The following is a 21,653-nucleotide window of genomic DNA, read 5'->3' as shown; positions in this document are numbered from 1 at the left end:
CCGGGAATGCTGGACAAACCTCACCCAGTGTGCTCCTGTCCCTGGGCACGCTCCCCAAATCCCACATTCACGGATCAGCAGCGTTCCAGATAAAGTTTAGAAGGTTCCCCCAGTGCCACAGGTTTTTGGCTAAAGGCAGATCCGTAAAAATCACATTTATCATCTCCCTCCTCATCCCTCTGCTCTGGGGAGTCAAGAACCAGACTGGGCTTCTCCAGAATTCTGGAATGGCCAGAGCTGGAAGCGACCCACAAGGAATAAGTCCAACTTCCGAGTAACTACTCGGGTTTGGGGTCTGTGCTTCCATGGGCACCCCGGGAGGTTGGAATCGCCCTTCCCGGGGAGCAGCACCCTCGGGAACCCGCGGCGGGGTGGGAGCCCAGCGGAGCAGGAGCGGGGGATGGAGCAGGAGATGGATGCGGGGGATGGAGGCAGTGCCAGGAGCGGGAATGCCGCAGATCGGGAATGCCGCGGAGCTCCGCTGCCATCCAGCGGCCGCGGGACGCGGCTCCAGCAGCGCCCGTGGCTTCGCGGGAAGCCGCTGTCACCTCCCGTGCGACTTCTGACACAGCCAACACCCCCTGCATGGGATTTTCCGCAGTATCCCACCTCGTCCGGAGCAGCCCTGCGGTGTTTAACTGCTGCTCCCAAAGATATTGGTCGCTCCATGAGGTTTTTACACCTTTTTCCAGGGCTGGAGCACCTCTGCTGGGAAAGCTGGGAATGTTCAGCCTCTGGGGAAAATTTAAAACCCCTTCCAGTGCCTGAAGAAGCTCCACAGGAGCTGATGAGGGAATTTGGACAAGGGATGGAGCGACAGGACAAAGGGAATGGCTTCCCACTGCCGGAGGGCAGGGATAGATGGGACACTGGGAAGGAATTCTTGGCTGCCCCATCCCTGGAAGTGTCCAAAGCCAGGTTGGACGGGGCTTGGAGCAGCCTGGGATAGTGGAAGGTGCCCCTCTCATGGCAGGGGTGGCACTGGATAGAATTTAAGGTTCATCCCATTAAATTCCATCCGATCCGATCCTACCCCATTCTGCGATCCCAGAGAATCCCGCGCGCCCCCTGCGGGCCCCACTGGGAACTGCAGGCGCTGCCGCTGCTGCCGCCAGGGGTCAGCGCGAGCCCGGGAGAGACCCCGATCCTGCGGGAATGCCGCTAGAACCGCGCTGGAACCCCCTGGGATCAACCCCGCTGGGATCAACCCCGCTCGGACCAACCCCACATTTCCCACCCGGGATGTGCCCCCAAGCCCCCATCGGCACCCAGCATCCCACACCTGGGATGTGCTCCCGACCCCCGGTGGTGCCCAATCCATAGGAAATCCCTTCCCAAGGGAACCAGCAGCACTGGGGACATGGGGCAGATCCGTAGGAAATCCCTTCCCAAGGGAACCAGCAGCACTGGGGACATGGGGCAGATCCGTAGGAAACCCCTTCCCAAGGGAACCAGAAGCACTGGGGACATGGGGCAGATCCGTAGGAAATCCCTTCCCAAAGGAACCTGCGGCACTGGGGACATGGGCCGGTGGTGGCCTTGGCTGGACTCCCTGACCTTTGAGGGCTTTTCCAGCTGGAATGATGCTGTGGATTCCATGGGATGCTGCAGGGGCTGAGCAGCATCAGGGAGTCCCTAAAACTGTTTGCACGTGGGTTTCCCTGAGCCCAAACCTCACGTGCCCCCAGCAGCCCTGGGCTTCCCTGGAGCATCCCTCAGGGACAGATCCTGCTCTGGGACACCCAGAGCACCGACCTGGACCAAGTAATTGATGGGGACAAAGTGCTCGGGACAAGGAAGATTTCACAGCCAGGGACTGAAAAGGGACTGCTGAAGATCCTGATGAAGATCTGGCCTGCAGCTCCAGGGGAGGAGCTCCACAGCTAGATCCATCCTTCCTGCAGGGCTGCAAGGCCAGCTTGGCCAGGAATTCATGCTAAGGAAGGTGTCCCTTATCTTTGGTACAATATAAACTTTAAGATTCCAAATCCAAACCATTCAAAGAAGAAGTGCAGCACCACAACAAGACTCAGCCACCACAGCACCAAAATCTGCATCACAGACCCAGAAACCACAGGACATCCCACAGAAAAAAAGGGAAAAATGCAAAAAACCCAAAGCAAACCCCAATCCCAGCCCAGCCCCACCTCACAGAGGAGCCAAGGAGAGCTGGGCTGCTTTACACCAGTGCAGTGATAAAATCCTTGCCTAACTCAGCCCAAAGAGCTCAGCTGGAAAATGTGGAACTACAGCGAGGTCATGGGCACAAATCTCATCCCTCCTCCTCTTCCCTGCATTCCACAGAGCAAGGACAGCACAGGGAGACTCCTGCTGAAAGGGATGAGGTCAAGGGCTTGGTATGTTCATGGGATCATCAGGGGAGAGCTACAACCCAACCCATGGGATCATCAGGAGAGAGCCACAACCCATGGGATCATCAGGGGAAAACTACAACCCATAGAATCATCAGGGGGAAACCACAATCCATGGGATCATTGGGGAAATTCACAACCCATGGGATCATTGGGGAAAGCCACAATCCATGGGATCATCGGGGAAAGTCACAATCCATGGGATCACCAGGAGAGAACCACAGCCCATGGAATCATCAGGGGAGAGCTACAACCCCAATGGATTGGGGAGAGTCTGAGCAGCACCAGCACCACTCAGAAAGTGACTGAGAGGAAACACAGCCCCAGCTGTGTTCAAACAGATGCTGCAGTGCCTGAGGGCTGAAATCAAGAGCTGCTCCAGCCACTCAGAGCTCCAGGTTTGCATTTGCCCCCTCTGGGAAGAGCAAACGCCAGACCCTCATGGATTTGTAGTCAACAGCAGCTCATTCCCCACCCAAGAAATCCCACTCCATCCTCCCTCTTCCAGGCCAAACACCCTCAATCCCCAGCTGCCCCCAGCAGCTCCTCAGGAACTTGTCCCATGTCACACCCAGATGAAAACACCAGCACAAATCCTCCCAAATTCCAAAGTCTGGCATTGTTTTCTAGCAGGAAAATGGATTTTTCATCCCAAGGAGGTTCACAGCAGCCTCCCTTCCAAAGGGAGCCTTTCAGTTCCTCTCCTGGAGCCACCAGAAGCCCCTCAGGACAAGCCACACGTTGTCCCCAGTGACCCTGATAAGGGTTCCCCCCTGCAGCCACCACTGGCTTGGAGAGTGGAAAACCATCAGGATTCCCCTCCTGAGGGAAGGAAAGGAAAACCTCCTGGGAAGCTGCAGCCTTTAACCTTTTATCCATCACTCAGCAGTAAAACTCCAGGGAAAAAAATTCCTATTGGGGACTTCAAGCTGGAATGGCACTAGAGAATTCATGCATTGATTAAAGCAGCCAGTCCAGCTGTCAGAACAAACCTGTCTGCTCCCTCATTCCCCCACAGCAGCTCCCTGGATTGGGCAGGCTTTTCCCTCAAGACAGGAAAAATATCATTTTCCAACAAGTCCAAAAGGAAGGTGATTAAAAGGAAAAATTCATGTCTTGACTCACATCAGAGCAGCAGGATTTGTCCTCCAGGAGTGCATGGAATCCTTCCTCCTGCAGAGCCAGGATGCTCAGAGTAGCCCAGAAAAAGAGGGAATTGTAGCCTCAGGCTGCAGGTGCTGCTTTTCCCCATCCGTCCCTCAGGATATTCCCTGTGCCGAGCCAGTCCCAGCAGGACGATGCCACAAGCAGTAAATCCACAGGATTTGGAGGAGCAGGAGGCACGGCCCTGCCATTCCAGCTGCAGACAGAAGGGAGCATCCAAACCCCAGCCGAGGCTCAGGGCTCGGGATCCCAGCGCAGAGGAACCATCCAGGGACAGATCCTGCCTCGGGAGCCTTTCCCTGGCAGAGGGGACGAGTGCCACTCCTGCCCTGGTGTCCCCACCGCTGGCACAAGGAGGTTCCAGCAGCTCCTGGGCCGATGGGAGCTGTCCCTGCAGGAATGCCGAAACCTGTGGAGGAACAAAGGTCAGGGTGAGGGACAGGAGTGACCTGGACACAACCTCGTGTCCAGCCTTGCTCTGCTCAGGGCAGCTGAGCACATCCTGCAAGAGATGCCCAAACTCAGCACCCAAATGGTGCCAGACTCCGGGAGGCAGCTGGATTTCCCTGCTGCTGCTGAGCAGAGGCGCTGGCCATGCTGGCCACGCTGGTGGCCACAGCCCCATGGAGCACTGGCCACCTCCCCAGCCAGGACTGGTGCCACTGGCTCCTGGCACAAGGATTCCTGCTTGAATCCACGCAGGGAAAAGAGCCCGGGGTTATTCCTCACAGGAACCACAGCAAACACCCAGAGGCGACAATTCCCAAGCTGAATTCCCACCGGGAACAGGAGCTGAGCCCCCCGAGGGTCTGGGCAGCGCTCGGAGGATGTGGCTGTCCCTTATCTCTGGTGACAACCCCAGCAGCTCCTCCCCAAACCAACCGCGGCAGCAGGAGCAGGGGCAGCAGCGGGGACAGCCAGCAGATTTTTGGGGGGTTCGGAGTCCCTGCCGTGTGCCAGGTCCCCCCGCAGCCCCCGCCGTGGCCACCCGGGCTCGCAGCAGCCCCGCTCGGGCTCGTTAGGGCGCCGCTGCCGCCGGCACAAAGTCCGTATTTGTTTCCCCGCAGGGGTGGAAAGAAAGGGGGTTTTGTGTTTTTCTTCCTCTGCTCTTTGCAGGCTGCGGGGAGTTTATTTGACACTCCAGCACTCTTTGTGAGCTGAGTGCCCCGGGATAAATGCTACCCTTAAGAGTTACTTGGCGTTAGACAGAGGGACCCTCTTCAGAGGAGAATGGGAGCTTGTTGGGATGGGGTGGGAGGGGGCACGGGGAGGGGGGCTCGAGGAGAGCCCTCATAGAAGGGTCTCTGTCCTGGCCTCACAATGGAGTGAATTCTTCAAGATACCGGGAGCTGAAAGGAAGGAAGGAACTTTCCTCCTTTTAAAAAGGATTTTCAGGAACAATTGAAGAAGCCATAAAAAGGGGAGCATTATTCCCCATCCAGGCCGCTGGGCTGGGAAGCTTCTCCCTCCCCCTCCGAGCCCTGGGCTGGGCACATCCCACAGATCCCACTGGGACAAGCACAGGGCACAAGGGACAAGCACATGAGGGTCGTGGGCACTTTATGGAGGGGACTGCCTGGACCCTGCCAGCAGGAGATGTCCTGGCCCTTGTCCTCCCTCCCACAGCCAGGTGCCACTTCCACGAGCCACCTTTTCCTGCCTCCAGGTCCTTCTACCTCCACAGGAAAATCCTGTCCCAGGAACAGGGATTAAACACCCACTGATGCCACCATCCTGCCAGGGCTGCAGGAACCGCTGTTCCCAGGGACACAGCGCAGATCCCTGCAGCCAGAGGATGGCATTGCCATGGAAAACAGCTGGAAAGGGCCCTCCAGGTGAGCAGCTCCCCCTCCCCAGCTCACGGGGCGTTTTCTGCACACCCTCAGTCCCACACAGCCCAGGAAGAGCAGCTCAGCTCTGTCTGGGGACCTTCACCTCCAGCCTGGCTCCACCACAGATCCCAACCCCTCCAGGGTGATGGATTCACCTCCCACTCCCTGCCACTGGCCACTGGTGGCCGGGTCCCCCCCAGACCCAGCCCAGCAGGACCCTCCTGCCCCCACCTCACCCCAGGGGCTGCAGTGCAGCCTCCCCAGAAACCCAAATGGAGCCCCCAGAAGATCCCTCCTTCCCTCTTCCCCTCCAGCTGCTCAGGAAATGCTGGAACAAGAAGCAAACCAAGCCCAGGGAAGAGCTGGCTGTGAGGAAACCTCCTGGAGCTCATCCCACCCCCCAGCAGGGAAGGGACCTGCTCTCCAGGCTCTGGAATTGCAGGGAAGCTCCTGTCAGCTGCAATTCCTGCAGTTCCAGCCTCAGGGACAGGCACCTGCCTCTTGGTGTCACTGGCAGCCAGGTGCCAGCACTGGCAGCAGCTCCTGTCCCTCCAGGGCCACCTTCCCTGGCGCTGGGGCAGTGCCAGCCCCAGGTCTGTCTGCAGGGAACGAGGATGGGCAGGCACAGCGTCACAGGAACCCACTGAGCTGCCACCCCACAGCTCCTAAAGCACCCCTGGCTGCACCTCAGAATTCACAGAAGCACCAGGCTGGAAGAGACTTAAAGATCATCAGGTCCAACCCAGCCCAAACACTTCAACTAAACCCAGTGCCACATCCAGGCTTTGTTAAACACACCCAGGGATGGGGACTGCACCACCTCCCAGGGCAGCCATTCCAGAACTTTATCATTCTTTCTTTGAAAACTGCTTTCTGATATCCTAACCTCTTGCCTACCAGCGGAACCCTGTGCCCCAAAAACATCTTTTCTCCTAAAAACTTCCAAAAGCCCTCATGCTTTGGCCTGAGAGTGAATTTAAAGGAGCAGCAGCAGAGCTGAAGCAACTCCAGTGACAGCAGTGACACTGCAGCCACTTCAGACTGGGGACAAGGTGACACCGGGGTCCCAGAGCAGCTTCTCCACCTGACCCTGAGCAGGACTGGTTCCAGGAACCCAGGTCCAGGAGATCCAGGAGCCCAGCAGGACCCAGGAAGATCCAGGAGCCCAAGGAGATCCAGGAGTCCTGCAGGATCTAGGGAGACCCAGCAGCCCAGGGCAGACCCTCAGAGCCAGCCTGCAGCTCCCGCAGGGCACAAAACCCCTCCGGCCCTGCTGATCCCAGCCTGCTCCCAGCAAGGCTCGAGCTGCTTTAGGCTGAGCTTTACCCAGCAGAGCCCTCGGGAGGTTTTCCTGCCGCTCTGATCCCCTGCCAGGGAGAAAAAGCAGGAATAAAACCTGAGGAATCAGCTTTAGGAACAACCCCAGCACACGACGTTTGCTCCCCGTACAAAACCCATTCCGAGTTGTTTTTTTTTTTTTTTTCTTCCTCAGGAAAGCTGCACAACCACCCAGGGATCAAACACATTTATTTAAAGGCTTAGCTTTTAGCCCTCAAAAAAACATCTGCGGCTTGGCAGAAGGAGCAGCCAATTGAAAGGGAAGAATGTTCCTTTCTGAGGGCACGGCAGCAGCACGGCCGGGCGAGGCCTTCGCACCTCATCAGCTCCGCACCCAGGAGGGCCCGAGGTGACAACAAACCCCCTGCCAGGCCAGGAAAGCTCCTCCTGCAATTCCAGTGTTGCCAAAGAGGGAGAAAAACCCAAAAAATAAAAGGAAAAGGGGAAGACTTGGAGGGCTAAAATCAGGCCGGGAGCAGGACAGAGGCGCAGAGTCCCCAGGGAGTCGTGAGGCAGCAAACCCTAATCCTGCGCTGAGAGCTCTCCTCAGAAAGGAGCAGCATTTATTTTACAATAAAAGCCTTTCCATGCCGTGTTTACACCAACACGGGGCGCTTTTTTGCCCCCTTATTTCTGTTTTAAACCCATCCTTCGTGGTGGAAGCGGCCCGGCTTAACAAGGCCACGCTTTGTAAAGCAGCTCCAGCTCTGGGCACTGCAGAGCCTGGGCTCTCCTCGGCCTCTCTTTTGTTGCTTTGCTTTTCTGTTCAAAGTTCAAACAACCCCCAAACCCCCCAGGAAGCTGCATTGTGCTCCTGGCGTGATCCCCCCGCTGTCTGGGGGGTGGGTGTGGCCCTAAACTTTTGATCTCTGAAAATTTAAGGATCATTCCTTATCCAGGAGAATTCCCAGATGGAGGAGCTTGAGTCCAAAATTGTCCAGATCTGAGCCATCTGCTGCTAGAAACTGCATGGGAGAAGGGATGCTGCTGGACTGAACAGATTTAAAACCAGGCAGGAGGGGGGAATGGAAAAAGTTCAGCCTTGGAAGAGCCAGGTCAGAGCTGGAGGCTTCCAGATGTCACAGGCAGAGGAATCCTAAAAAAAAGCCACGTCCCAACATTCCCCAAGCCCTCTCTACACCTGTAACCCTGAGCCCAGCTCAGCCAGGTGCAGCTGAAGTGACACCTGAGCTTAGGGACCCCCTGAACCCCTCAAAATCCCATTTAACTCTGAGCTGTCCCTCAAACACTGCAGGTGACACCACTCTGCTGCTGGGACATTCCTCATTTTCCAGCCCTTCAGGGCTGAACCCACCTTCCCCGGCACATCCCAGCCATTCCAGAGGGATCTGGGCGATCCTTCAGCCAAGGGAACAGCCCCAGTTCAGCACCTCCAAACCAGATCCTGCCAACACCCCAGAGAGTGGGACGAGCCCATTTGGGATCTTCTCCCTGTCTCAGCAGGCAGGAGGATCCTGCTGGACTCCACAGCCCTCAATTCCTGGCTCGGCAGAGTGAGCAGGGACACTCCTGCTCCCAAATCCCTTGGGCAGGAGAAGCACCTGCAGCTCCTAATACCAGCCAGAGCAGAGCACCTGAGCCTGCTCCCCCTGCCCTGGTCAGCTTTCCCAAAATCCCTTTTTCCTCAGGAGACACCTCTGCCTTCCCCAAAATCCCTTTTTCCTCAGGAGACATTTCAGCCTTCCCCAAAATCCCTCCTGCCTCAGGAGACACCACACAGGTGTCACCACTCCTGCCCACAGTGGGATTTTGCCTCCTCCTGACCCCACAAGAATCAGGATTTGGGGTTCTTTTCACACCTCACCTGGGAGTCTCTTCCCAAAGGATTGATATTCCCAGAGGCAGACTGACCCCACTGTCTCCTCACAGTCCCAAACGGGGCAATCACTGCTGCATCAAATGGATTTGAGGGGTGCCATATCTCCCAAACCTTTGTTTTGGGACACCTGAACATGGAAAACACCTGGTAAGCTTAAAAAAACCCAAATCTTGATAGAGCTGGTTTTGCAGCAAAGCCTTAGAAAATGAGCACAAAGTGATTGTCTCCATACCAGGGCTCCAACCTCTCTCACACAGCAGATCACACCTGGGGGTGATGCCTTAAACTTTAGCTTTCATATTTGAAGGGTTGAGGCGAACCAGGAAGATTTCTCCCCCGCAGCTCTACAGGGAAATGAGAAATTTGACATCCTGAAAGCATCACCTGGCTGCCAGCAGAGAGGGCCGCTGTCCTCGGGAGCCCTGCTGCAGTTTCCCAGCTGGGATCTCCCCTGCACAGCCCCGGGCAAAGCCAAACGCAGCCTCTCTCTTCGCAGGGCCTGAGTCACCAGCGCTCTGCCCCCACTTCCCGCGGCTGCGCCCGTGATTATAAAAAGATGTCTCAATTAGCAAAGCTGAGCAACTCCCGCAGCCTTCGGAGGAAATTCCGAGCCAGCAGCGAGCAACGCCAACAATGTCCGGGCAAAAAAAACCCTCTTGTTCCTATCAGAGAAAGCTCAAACATCCTTTCCCCAAAGCAGCAGCCCTGCGGAGGGATCCCGGGCTGGAGCTCCCCAGGACACTCCACGGAGCGGAGCAGACAGCGCTAATTTCTGTCTGTGCCGTCGGGTGCAGGTCTAGACTGGTGTGGTCTTTTTGTTGTAGCCAGCAAAAGAAGGGAGTCATTCATATTTTTTTCCAGGATTCACACAAAAGTGCTGTTGTGCATCCCAGACCCCGCGAGCGGCTCGGCCCGGGGCTGGGACAGCCCGGCGGGAGGGGACGGGCTCGGGGCTGCCCAAAGCCCCGCCCGAGCACCTGCCCCGGGGCGAGATTTTGGGGAACGAATTCCCACGGCAGGGAAGGGAAAAGCCGAGTGTGAGTCCCTAAAAATACACCAAAAAACCCCACCTTAAAAAAAAAACGCAAACGATTAAGGGAACCAGCGCTTTTCCTCGGAGAGAAGGGGAAAACCGCACCAGGAGCATCCCGGGCCGGAGCCCCGACCCCGGGCAGGGGAAGGGACACAAAGGGGATGGCACAGGGGGAGAAGCGACAGCAGCTGCGGGCACCGGGGGGACCCGCAGTGCCCGGCACAGCCCCCCTGTGCCGGGCAGCAAGTGCGGGGCGCAGGAGCCCCGCACTGAGCCCCGCACCCCCCGAGCCGAGCGGGGCACCCACCTCCAATTCCAATTCCACCTCCGCCGGCAGCGCCCGAAGCCTCCCGGGGCTGCGGCTCCCCCGGTGCTCGGAGCGGCATCCTCCTCATCCTCCTTCTGCAGAGCCTCCGGGAGTGCGGGTATCGCCCCGCTCCCACCGGGAATACCCCCGGGAGCGGCGGCGGGAGCGGCTCCGCCGCAGCCAGGGATGCTCCGACTGCGGCTGCCGGGCCATTCCCTCCTTTATAGCCCCGCGGCGGCGGGCGGGCGGCGCGGCTTCACGGGACTTGTAGTTCCTCCCCCGGCCTAGAGCCGCCTCCCTCCGCCCTTCTGTCCCTCCCTCTCGCTTTCCGTCCTTCTGTCCGTCCGTCCGTCGCTCCGTGGGACGGGGAGGGCTCGGGCGGTTCGGGAGGAGCCGAGGGTCGGGGCGGTTCTGCTCCTCACCAAGACCCCGACCCCGCTGCTCTCCAGAGCCCAGGGAGGGAAGAGCCGATGGTTTTGCCTGGAAAAGTCCAGTTTTCCCCGGGATTCCGGGAGCCGCATCCCTGGCACAGCCAGCCCGACGCCACAGCGGCCCTAAAGTGAATGAGTAACCCCAAAACCCCGGCACGAACAGCGAGCGCTTCAATCGTGCCGGGTATGGCTTATTGTTTTGTTTAATTATTCTCCCAATTATTAATTTAACTTAATTATTAACCCATCCGAGGAATGAATGAGCAATTAACCGTGCTGTTGACTTCGGGGCTCATTTAGAGCCCGTTCTCCCCAGCCCTGGGTGCTGGCAGAGTCACCCGGCAGGACGGAGCCGTGTCCCACAGGTGCCCTCTGAACCCCACGTGCTGTGGGGAAGGCCCTGCAGGGCACAGCAGGCACGAGGAGGGGGTGGCACCGTGCCCGCTGTCCCCTCCAGGAGCTGGGGCAGAGGGGAGGGTGCAGAAGGTGCTGCTCAGGGGGGATAATCCTGCACAAACCCGCTCCCAAAAATGTCCCACCCCAGCAGGGCCAGGGACACAGCTCCAGTCCCTTCCCACCTGCACCAGGCTGGGATTTACCATCCCAGAACTGCTGCTGAAGCAAAACCACAGAAGTTTTTTAGGACAAGGGGGGCTGAGAGAGCAAGAGGGAGAGAGGAGAGGAAGGGAAAAAATCCCTCCTGGCAGCTTTTCAGGGCCCGAAGCCGGAGTGGAAATGCTTCCCTGCCCGTAATTGCTTCGAGAGCAGATGAATTTCTTGAAGAAACCGCAGCTGAAACGCTGCACAAATCACATTGTTGTGCTTGTGTTGGCTGCCTGCTGAAGGAGGGAAAAGGTCATCGTTTAGGGGATATTAAAAAAGGGGAAAAAGCCATATTTTAGTGCTGTGCAGGAGGGGGTTGAGCTGCGTTTTCATAGCCACGGTCTGGAAATTCAAACCTGTTTGGCAAGAGGTGGAATGGGGCTCACAGAGAGGAAAGAGCTGGGAAAAAGCTCCAAGGGATGGAGCTTATCCTGCCCCTGGATCCCTGGAATTGTCCAGGGTTGGGTTGGATGAGGCTTGGAGCAGCCTGGGACAGTGGCAAGTGTCACTGATCCAGCACCACCTGAGCTGGGTGTCCAGAGGGCTCACAGAGCCGTGGGATTGGATGTCTGGGATTTCCAAAGGCAAATTTCCCTTTTTGGAATTGAATCCCAAAGTTTTACTCCCTTTTCAGTGGCATTTCCTTCAGAGCAACAAGCCCACAGGACACAGAGCTGTCAGACATCATCTCCCAAAAAAAACTCTGGAGCCAAAAAGGCTCTGCCACAGCTTTTGTGTCACCCTCTGAGGGTGTAAGGGACCACGAGAGACCCCCAAAGCAGCAGGAATTCCCATGGAAAGCTGCAGGACTCATTCCCAGAGGAGCCTGACGCTGATTTCTGGGATGCTCCCAGCCCTGGCTGTGCCTCCACGATGCTGGAAGGTGTCGGGAGATGCCGGAAAGGGATCCAGCTCCAGGTGGGGCAGCAATCCCGGCCCTGCAAACACGCTGGCATTGTGGGAAGTGCCAGCCGTGCCCCTTCCCGGCTCCTTGGAGAGCACAGCATTCCTGCCCCGCATTCCTGAGCCACAGGGAAAAGCCCTGGAATGCTGGGGCGGGCGGGGTGGGCAGGGGAGGAGCAGGATTGCCCATGGAGCAGGGAAGGAAGAGCCTGGGGGTGGGAGGATGGCAGCCAGATGTTCCCAAGCTGTGAAAAATCCACTGGGAGCAGCTGGAATCATCCTTTATCCCCAGGGATCTGCAGATCAGAGCACAGAATCCCAGGATTATCCAGGCTGGAAAAAACCTCCAAGATCATCGAGTCCACCCTGCAAATATCAAAATCCAACATGGGAATGTGGCCACTGGATCTGCTGGGGCTGAGCTTTGGGGGAGCTTTGAAGGGAGGAAATCCTCAGTGCAAGGGCCAGAGAAAGGGGAAAGGGCTCTTGGGAAGGGAAGAGAGGTTTGATGGAAAAGGAGGAGGGTTTTCCTGGAAAAAGGGTTTTCCTGGGAAGGGAAGAGAGTTTTCCTGGGAAGAGAAGAAGGTTTTGATGGAAAGGGAAGAGAGTTATCCTGGAAAAAGTGTTTTGCTGGAAAGGGAAGAGGGTTTTGATGGGAAGAGAAGAGAGTTTTCCAGGGAAGAGGGTTTTGATGGGAAGAGAAGAGGGTTCTCCTGGAAAAAGGGTTTTGCTGGGAAGGGAAGAGAGTTCTCCTAGGAAGGGAAGTCTTGTTCCTCACTCCAGGGCTGGTTTTGGGGCTCCCAAGGAGACCACCAGGAGGACAGGCTGGTTCTTCTCCAGCAGAATCTTCCCAAGATACAGAACTCCCAATGGTCAGGAATTGCCGAGGAGGAAGGATTGGGTTGTTGACTCCTCCAGGAAAACAGGGAAAGCTCTGGGAAGCAACGGGAGCCCTGCCCTGGGAAGGGGGAGCCAGGAAAACCCTTAATTCTGTCAAGGTCGTGTTGGTCCCAACGCTCTGTGGAGCAGTTTGGGGTCACAGCCCCAGCTCGTGTTGATTTTCCCACCCCAGCTTGGGAATGGCACATCCATAAATCCACACCGTGGAATTTGCTGGTGGTTTTTCCCAGAGAAACAAGAAAATAAAGTGTTTAGTGATGGGCAGCACTGGGAAAATAAAGAGACAGGGAAGGGTGAGCTGGGAATGAGTTCCCACAGGATGGCTGTTCCCTTTTCCCAGGCCTGGCCAGCACAGTAACCTCTGCAAGTCCTCTGACCTTCAAATACCCTCCCCAGCCCAGTTAAATCCATATAAATATATGGAAATATGGGAACAAAAAGCTTTTTCTTTCCAGTGCTGAGAGAGCCAAGTGCTGCGGGAGCCAATAAAGAGCTGCTGCTCCAGGGAGCTGTGGCAGGTAAAACACAAACAGCCCCAATCTTTCCCCAAAACTGCAGCCAATCCCCAAATTAAAAAAGAAAAATGAAATTAAACCCAAGCCCCAAAGCTGAGGTTTGTAAAAGAGGAGGAAAATGTGGTTCTGTGTTTTTAGCTCTTGCCTGGTGCTGGATCGCAGCCTGGCCCACAGGCCTGGGAAGGAGCACTGGGAATCCTCAGAGGGAGCTGCAGCAGGGATGGGGAGCCCTTGGGGACACTCCTGTCCCCTCCACACCCCGCTGTGCTCTGGGGACAAAGGGAGCAGTCCCAGTTTGGGATTGCCCCAGGAACACAGGGATCTGCTGCCAGCACCAGCCCTGGGGTCTGAGCCCCTCAGACGCTGAGCAGAGCGGGTGAGGTGGGATCAGCTCCTGGGAACAGGGACAGGAAACAGCCTCGAGCTGTGCCAGGGAGGCTCCGGGGGGTGTTCCAAAATTCCTGCCCTGCAGGAGCAGCCAGGCACGGCAAGAACTGCCCAGGGCACTGGGGGAGTCCCTGTCCCTCAGAAAGGAGCACAGGTGGCTCCTCTCCACCAGCTCTGGCTGACAGGGTGGTGTTTGATGGAGGCTGGACTTGATGCTCCTGGAATTCTTTCCCAAGCTTTTTCTGGAGCCACAGAGAGAGGGAGAGCCGTTCCATGCAGGAGCAGTTTGGTACCTGGAATTCTCTGCCTGCTCCTGAGATCCCAGCCAGGCTCCAGGAGCTTCGCAGCAGCCTGGGAGAGGAGGAGGAGGACAAGGGCAGGGTGAGCAGAGGCACAGCGTCACCTGTTTGCTCAGTGACACGGGCACAGAGGTTTAAATGCCGTGGCCAAGGTCACACGGGACACTGGGACACAGCACGGAGCTTCCAGACCCTGCCCCATCAGCCAGGGAAGGGACACAGCCTCAAACCCCACGGGAAATGTCAGAAAAAAAACCCCAAATCACCATGACCCAAAGCAGAGGAAGGGGACAGGTAAAATGCTGAACCCCAAGAGCCAAACCTGCTCCTCAATGGGACAGGGACACAGAAAATCCCAATTCCTGCCACGCCAGCGTCTGGATGGGCTCAGTGTTTGATCCTTAAGCCACTTAAAAGGAGCCTTAAAGCTAAAAAATCCCTAAAAATGTGCTCAGCTGGGGAGATAAATCCATTCTCTGAACCCACCGAGGTAACTCAGCCCCCACCTCTGAGGAAAAGGCAGCAGCAGCCCCACGGGCTGAGCTCTGAGCTCTGCTCCGAGCAGGAGGGCAGTGATTTAGTGTCTCCCTTTCTCTCCCCACACTCCTTGCCTCCTGCACAAGGATCCATTGAGGGCTGCAGAACAAACGTTCCCTTATGCAGCTCCAAAAAAGTCTCGGTCGGTTTGTGTGAGGCAGCTGCCTCGGAGCTCGCTGTGGTTACTCATTAACCGCGGCTCCCAGGGCACGGGAAGGAGGAATCAACTTAATAGACCCTAAAAAAAAAAGCAGAAAAAAAGAAAGAAAACAAACCGGCAATGAAAATAAATACATCAGGTGTCCTGGAAAAGGACATGGAAAAAACAGGTGGCCCCGGGAGCAGCTCCCGGGCTGGGACGGGCTGAGGGAGCAGGGGGACAATGGCACGGAGGGAAATGTGTGGGGACAAAAGGGGACGATTATTAAAGGGAAGAGAAGACAGAGGGGACAGAGAGGCGCTTGTGCTCCACAGAGAGGGGTTTCTGTGCCCGGGCTGCGGGGCGGGATCCGCTCCCCATTCCCTGCTCCGAAGCCATTCCCTGCTCCTGCCCCCGGCGCGTTTCCCCAGGAGAATGAGGCGCTGTGGGGGCTGGGAGCCGGGGGGGTGACACCTTTTTCCAGATGTCACTCCCTGCTCCCGGCCGGGAGAGCCCCGCGGTGACCGGTCCCTGCAGGAGAGGGTGGAGCTGCTCCCTGGATTCCCACCCTGCATCCCAAAGATCAGGAGCCTCTCCAGTCCCAACGGGATTCGGGTGCTGCCCTGGCCATCACCACGTCCTTCACCTGCTCCTGCACCATCCCTTCCATGGAAAATACATCCCCTGGGTACCTTCATCCCTCACCTCCCCCAGATTTTGGGGAGAAAGGTGTCCCTGGAATTAGAGAATAGGTTGGAAAAGCCTCCTAAGATCACCCAGTCCAACTTCCCTCAGCATTGCCAGTGCCACCACTGCCCCTGTCCCCAAGTGCCACATCCACATAGTTTTCAGTCCCTCCAGGGATGGGGTCTCCACCACCTGTGCAGGGCTGGACAACCCTTCCCATGGAGTCCTTCCCAATATCCAACCTCAACCTCCACTGGTGCAACCTGAGCATGTTTCCCATTGTCCCATCATTTGTTACCTGGGACAAGAGCCCGACCCCCAGGATTTGTGCAGCTCCTGGGCTCACCTGCTGCATGGACAGGGTTCATGTCCCCAGCCTGTGTCCCCAAGGTGGGAGGAACCTCCTGCCCAGCCCTGAGCCCACAGGAGAGGGAATTCCTGACACCTCTGTGAGATCCCAAGGGAGAACCACAATTAGAGCCAGAATAAAAAGCTGAATATTTCTGCGACCAGAATACTGAGCTCCCTGCCAGGCCAGCCGGTGCTCCAGGGGAACAGGTACCTGGAGCTGGAGTTTTTGTGGGATGAGGAACATCTGGAGCTCAGAGGCACAAGGCAGCCTTTGTGCAGCTGGGAAAGGCCGAGCCAGAAGGCAGCACTTGTTTGGGACAGCTTCAGGGAGAGGGGGAGGGAAAGGGAAAAAGAGCAGAGGGAAGCCACCCCCACCGGGGATGGAATCTCAGCCTGCCCGGGACAGTTCCCACCTCCCCCGCGGGGCTCTGCGTCCCTTCCCCGTGGGAATCCCTTCCAGCAGCACGGTGGAGCTGGTCCTGTCTGTGTTAAATAATCCAATCAAATCATTTGGATTCCCTTCGACTCTGGAAGGGCCATCATCCCCTCGTGGCTGGTGGCATTCCAGCAGCAGGGATGTTTCCCGCTGGGATTATCAAATATCCTGATCTGAGAAGCGTTGATCAGCTGATAATCCAAAACTGTGGTATCCCTAAGGAATACCCCAGGCAGAGCTTGGGAAGCAGAGGGAGCTTGGGAAAACCAGAGCTGAGGATTCCCGTGGAGGCTCCCGATGCTTCTCCTCAGGGGTTCTCATCCTGCCGAGCACAGACAACCCTGGAAACCGGAATTCGGGAATTTCGCATCTCTCTGGAGCCACGGGAGCTCGGATAGCCACGCGGGTTTTTTGGGGGGAGGTGGCTCTGGTCACCTTCTCAGAAGGAAAACCATCTCCAATGAAATGGGAATGTTCCTCTGGAGCCTGGCAGAGCTGGGAGCGGTGGCCGCGGATTGGGAGCTGGGTCCATGAGGGAACTGGAGCGCACTGGGCAGGACTGGGAGCTCTCCCCACACCTCCCCCGGGGACAGGGACCTCATCCCAGCTCATCCCAGGCTCTGCTCCAGCACAGCCCAATCTCCGAGCGCTCCATGAATCCAAAAAGGGCTGGAGCTGCTGCTGGCTGCGCCAGGGCAGGAAAAATCCCCAAAATCCCCCAAAAACCCCCCAAAATCTCTTTGTCTCTTCCACCCACCAGAGCTGCAGAGCAATTACCGAGCCCCCGGGGGTTTCACACGCAATCACAGGGGCCTCCTGCTAACACTTAATTTGTTTAATGACTCGGGAGGCCCCGGGGGGCTCCCTGGTGTCATCATTCATCTCCCGGCTCTCCAAAGGATTTTCTCTCCACCCAAAACTGGAGGGATTTGGTGAAATCCTCACCAAGACACGAGTTAAGAGATTTCCCCCAAATTCCTGGGGCTGTCTGACCTCCAGGGTTACGCCAGCAATGCTGGATTTCAGGGAAAGGACCAGCAGATCCTCCTGGATTTGTGTCCATCCACCAGCAGAGATGAGGTGGGATAAATTAGACGTGGGAAAGGAAAGGAAAAAGCCAAATACGTTGTGAGACGTGATTTGTGCTTGAAATCCAACCTCACTCCTGCCCCTGCTGCCAGCCTGGCCTGGCACAGCAGGGTGGGAGGAGCTGGGATGCTCCAGTCTAAACCTTGGGAAGGAAAGGGGAGCAAAAAAAGTTTGGGAATGCTGATGGTGTGTCCTGCACAGAGTGGGGGGAGTAGCACTGGAATGGCAGGATGGGGGGCTCCAATGTGATTGGGGTCCTGGAGGAGATGGGGGGCTCCAGTGGGATTGGGGTCCTGGAGGACATGGGGGGTTCCAGTGGGATTGGGGTCATGGAGGACATGGGGGGTTCCAATGGGATTGGGGTCCTGGAGGAGATGGGGGGCTCCAGTGGGATTGGGGTCATGGAGGACATGGGGGGTTCCAATGGGATGGGATCCTGGGGAAGCTGGGGGTCCTGATGGAGGTGGGATCCTGGAAGAGGTGGGATCCTAGAGGAGATGGGATCCTGGAGGAGATGGAGGTCCTGATGGAGGTGGGATCCTGCAGGAGACAGAAGTTCCAGTGGAGTTGGGATTCTGGTGAAGGTGAAGGTCCTGGGGGTTCCCAGTGAAGTTGGGATCTTGGAAGAGAAGGGGTTCCTGATGGAGGTTGGGATTCCTGATGGACGTTGGGGTTCCTGATGGAGACTGGAGTTCCTGATGGAGGTTGGGGTCCCTGGAGGAGCTGGGGGTCCCCGGGACGCCGCGGGCTGTGGGACATCCCCACCCCAGCCGTTACCAGCACCTCCCTCCATTGTTTCCCAAGCCGTGTTTTTCCCTATGACCTCATCTTCCCTTGGCTCCTGCTGGTGATTTTATGGCAGGAAAATGATTCTGCAGCCAAAGGAGAGCAGATCCAGGGTTCTCTTCCCCCCACCCCGTTTCCAGCCGGGTTTGTTTCTGCTGCAGGCACAGCAGAGGGATCGTGTGAGACGAGCTGGGAGCTCCGGTCAGGAACGTTTTCCTTGTTCCTGCAGGAACACGAGAGGCACCAGCCCGAGGTTGAAACAATTCCTCCCCCAGGAACCAGCCCTGGACACAAAAGCTTTTCAGTTATCATCAGCATTTTGTAAGATTATATTAAAATAAACCTTCAGGCTCCGTTTCCTGCTCTGGAGATCCCCCTGGTAGGATTATGAGGCACAAAAAACACTTCCCAGAAATCTCAACCAAGGCGGTACCAGGAATGTTTTCCCCTGTTCTCACACGAACCCCGCACCCTGTAAAAGCCTCACAACAAGAAATGAGGCACTGAAATGGGAGCTGGGCCAGCTGCAGGTCCCACATGGGGGGATTTTCCCTCTTTCCCATTAGGAACAACCCTGTGGGTTGAAGTGGAGTTGGAATCTTTCTGGGACTGATGGGATTTGACCTCTCCCACCTCACACAGCTCCTAAGGAAGCACATGGAGAACATCCCCCTGAGGTGGCACAGTGAAATTGAAGGACTTTAGGTAAAATAACCAGGAAAAAGGGAAGCAGGAGCTCATCCACGAGCTGCAATCCCAGGAATCCAGCACAGAGTTGTTCAAGGGCTGGTTGACCATGCAAGACTAAACAAACCTGCTGAGAGAGAGCCAATAAATACCTGAAAAATAACTGGAATTAAATTAAAAGTTGGGATTGTTCAGCCTGGAAAAGAGAAGAGTCTGGGGAGACCTCAAGCCCCTTCCAGGGCCCAAAGGGGCTCCAGGAGAGCAGGAGAGGGACTGGGGACAAGGGATGGAGGGACAGGACACAGGGAATGGCTCCCACTGCCAGAGGGCAGGGTTGGGTGGGATAGTGGGAATTAGGAATTCCTGGCTGGGATGGAATTCCCAGAGCAGCTGGGGCTGCCCCTGGATCCCTGGAAGTGTCCAAGGCCACGCTGGAGCAGCCTGGGACAGTGGAATGTCCCTGCCCATGGGATGGTGGCACCGGATGGGATTTAGGGTCCCTCCCAACCCAAACCATTCCGGGCTTCTCCAAAATCTCCTCTCCAGACTCAATAACCCCACACACAACATCTGCCCTGGCACAAGCACACCCTGAGCCGAAATCCCCCGCGTTCCCTGCGCTCCCCAGGCCCAGGCTGGTTGGGGAAGGAGGAACGAGCCCCTCCGGGGGGGATTGGGGCCCGGGAGGGGCAGGGCAGCACCGGGGGCGAGCACCAGGCCCGGCTCAAACTGCGGCGCGGCTGCCAAGCCCAACAAAGCCGCGCACGAAGAATAGAATCATTGATCGTGTCTGCAGGCCGGGATTGCTGCCGTGCCGAGGGAGTGGCGGAGGTGAAATCCATCCCTTTGCAGGCAGTGACTCAGGTGCCGCGATCCGCCCCGGGCGCGCATCTCGCACCGCGAGCGGCTCCAGCCGCGGGCTCATAATGGGATTATTGTTCCTTTGCGTGCAAAGCCTAGCTTGGGGTTGGTGTCCCCGCCCTGCCCTGCAAACCGCAGCCGCCTGCGCCTCCCCAGCCCCGGCACGGCACGGGCCGAGAGGGAGAGGGAGAGGGAGGGAGAGGGAGAGGGAGAGGGAGAGGGAGAGGGAGAGGGAGAGGGAGAGGGAGAGGGAGAGGGAGAGGGAGAGGGAGAGGGAGAGGGAGAGGGAGAGAGGGAGGGAGAGAGAGGGAGAGAGAGGGAGAGAGAGGGAGAGGGAGAGGGAGAGGGAGAGGGAGAGGGAGAGGGAGAGGGAGAGGGAGAGGGAGAGGGAGAGGGAGAGGGAGAGGGAGAGAGGGAGGGAGAGGGAGAGAGAGGGAGAGGGAGAGAGAGAGAGGGAGGGAGGGAGAGGGAGAGGGAGAGGGAGAGAGGGAGGGAGGGAGAGAGAGGGAGAGGGAGAGGGAGAGAGGGAGGGAGAGAGAGGGAAGGAGAGAGAGGGAGAGCCCGCTCTTTGTTGGCATCCCCAGAGCCGTTCCTGCGCCCTGAGTCACCGCCGGGCTGCCGGGGATCACCGGGAGCAGCTGGGAGAGACCCAGGGGTTATCCAGCCCCACAGGGACCGGCACAGGGCACATCCAGCCCTACAGGGGACATCCAGCCCCACAGGGGACACCCAGCCCTACAGGGATCATCACAGAAATCATCCAATCCCACAGGGATCACCCGCTCCAACCCCTGCCCAGACACCCCAACAATCCCAGCTGGGAGTGCTGTCCAAACCCTCCTGCAGCCCTGGCAGCCTTGGCAATGTGTCCATCCCCCGGGTACCCTGGGCAGTGCCCAGCACCCTCTGGGGGAAGAACCTTTCCCTAAAATCCATCCCAATGCCCTGCCACAGCCCCAGCATTGCCTGGGCCCTGGCCCTGTCCCAGTTCCTGCCCCTCAGGAGGAAATTCCCTTCCTCTGCCTGCACAGCCTGGGCAGGGACAGCCCCACTGCCCCAGGCTTGGGCACTGCCAGGGATCCAGGGGCAGCCACAGTCCTCTGGGAACCTCCCCACAGTGCCAGGCAGGAATGCCTTCAATTCCCATCGAAACCTGCCCTCCCTCACCTCGGGAAGGGAAGGGAAGGGAAGGGAAGGGAAGGGAAGGGAAGGGAAGGGAAGGGAAGGGAAGGGAAGGGAAGGGAAGGGAAGGGCTGGCCATTGCACACCCCGTGAATCCCTGGATGAACACAGGCCCTGCCCCCAGCTATCCATCCTCCACTTGGGATGAATTTCAGGCCAAGCCCAGCTCATCCCTCCTGCCTCCAGAGGAGTTTCCCTGGGGATTCCTCCGCCATCTCCTCAGCAGCCACTGATGGTGCCAGTCCCAGGCCATGGTTTGGCCTCTGAAACACAAAAAACCCCAGAATAAAAGCAGGAAAATCCACCCAGCCCTGCATTCCTGGGCTTTTCCACAGCCACGGTGCTTGGCTCGTGCACAGGCAGCAGCAGAGCACCTCCAGTGCCAAGCACAGACACCCCCGGGGCTGGGAGGAATTGGGGGATTTCCCTTTATTTTCCCATTCTCTGGTCACCCCATTCATTAGCAGGGCTTGGAAAACCCCAAAACATCCACAAAAGCAGCAACAAAGAGGCCACAGATACAGGCTGGGGGATGGGGTGAGAAAAGAGAAGGAAAAAGGAAAAAAGAAATAGAAAAAAGGAGAAGGAGAAGGAGAAGGAGAAGGAGAAGGAGAAGGAGAAGGAGAAGGAGAAGGAGAAGGAGAAGGAGAAGGAGAAGGGGAAAGGAAAGGAAAGGAAAGGAAAGGAAAGGAAAGGAAAGGAAAGGAAAGGAAAGGAAAGGAAAGGAAAGGAAAGGAAAGGAAAGGAAAGGAAAGGAAAGGAAAGGAAAGGAAAGGAAAGGAAAGGAAAGGAAAGGAAAGGAAAGGAAAGGAAAGGAAAGGAAAAAATATTTATTTGGGGATTTGAAATTTTAACTGGAGAGGGGTCACAGTTTAAGTTTCCCTCCAACCACTGCTAACATTTATTATGATTTTAAGACCAAACTCATGAATCTAAAGGTTTTATTGAAAAATTAATAAGGGGGTTGGGGAGAA

The 21,653-nt window shown here is 57.0% G+C and overlaps 2 long non-coding RNA genes across 3 annotated transcripts in view; one reads left to right on the top strand and one right to left on the bottom strand.

Annotated features, from left to right (window-relative positions):
- The window catches only part of LOC135284140 (uncharacterized), a 43,838-nt gene extending 33,678 nt beyond the window's left edge, over positions 1-10,160 (bottom strand). The window contains exons 1-2 of one of the 2 annotated variants that reach the window (XR_010349628.1): positions 9,887-10,160; positions 3,498-3,945 (exon numbers count right to left, since the gene is read on the bottom strand). This is a non-coding gene — a long non-coding RNA (uncharacterized LOC135284140). The remainder of the gene's footprint in view (positions 1-3,497; positions 3,946-9,886) is intronic. The other variant, XR_010349627.1, reaches the window with a different exon arrangement.
- Positions 10,161-10,320: 160 nt separating this feature from the next.
- Positions 10,321-18,303, top strand: LOC135284375 (uncharacterized). The gene is made up of 2 exons (XR_010349778.1): positions 10,321-10,501; positions 18,111-18,303. It is a non-coding gene; the product is annotated as an uncharacterized LOC135284375 (long non-coding RNA).
- The last annotated feature ends 3,350 nt before the right edge of the window (positions 18,304-21,653 follow it).

Source organism: Passer domesticus, chromosome 20 (assembly GCF_036417665.1).
Source record: "Passer domesticus isolate bPasDom1 chromosome 20, bPasDom1.hap1, whole genome shotgun sequence".
Taxonomy (NCBI): Eukaryota; Metazoa; Chordata; class Aves; order Passeriformes; family Passeridae; genus Passer; species Passer domesticus.
This window is presented reverse-complemented; position numbering and strand designations above follow the sequence as displayed.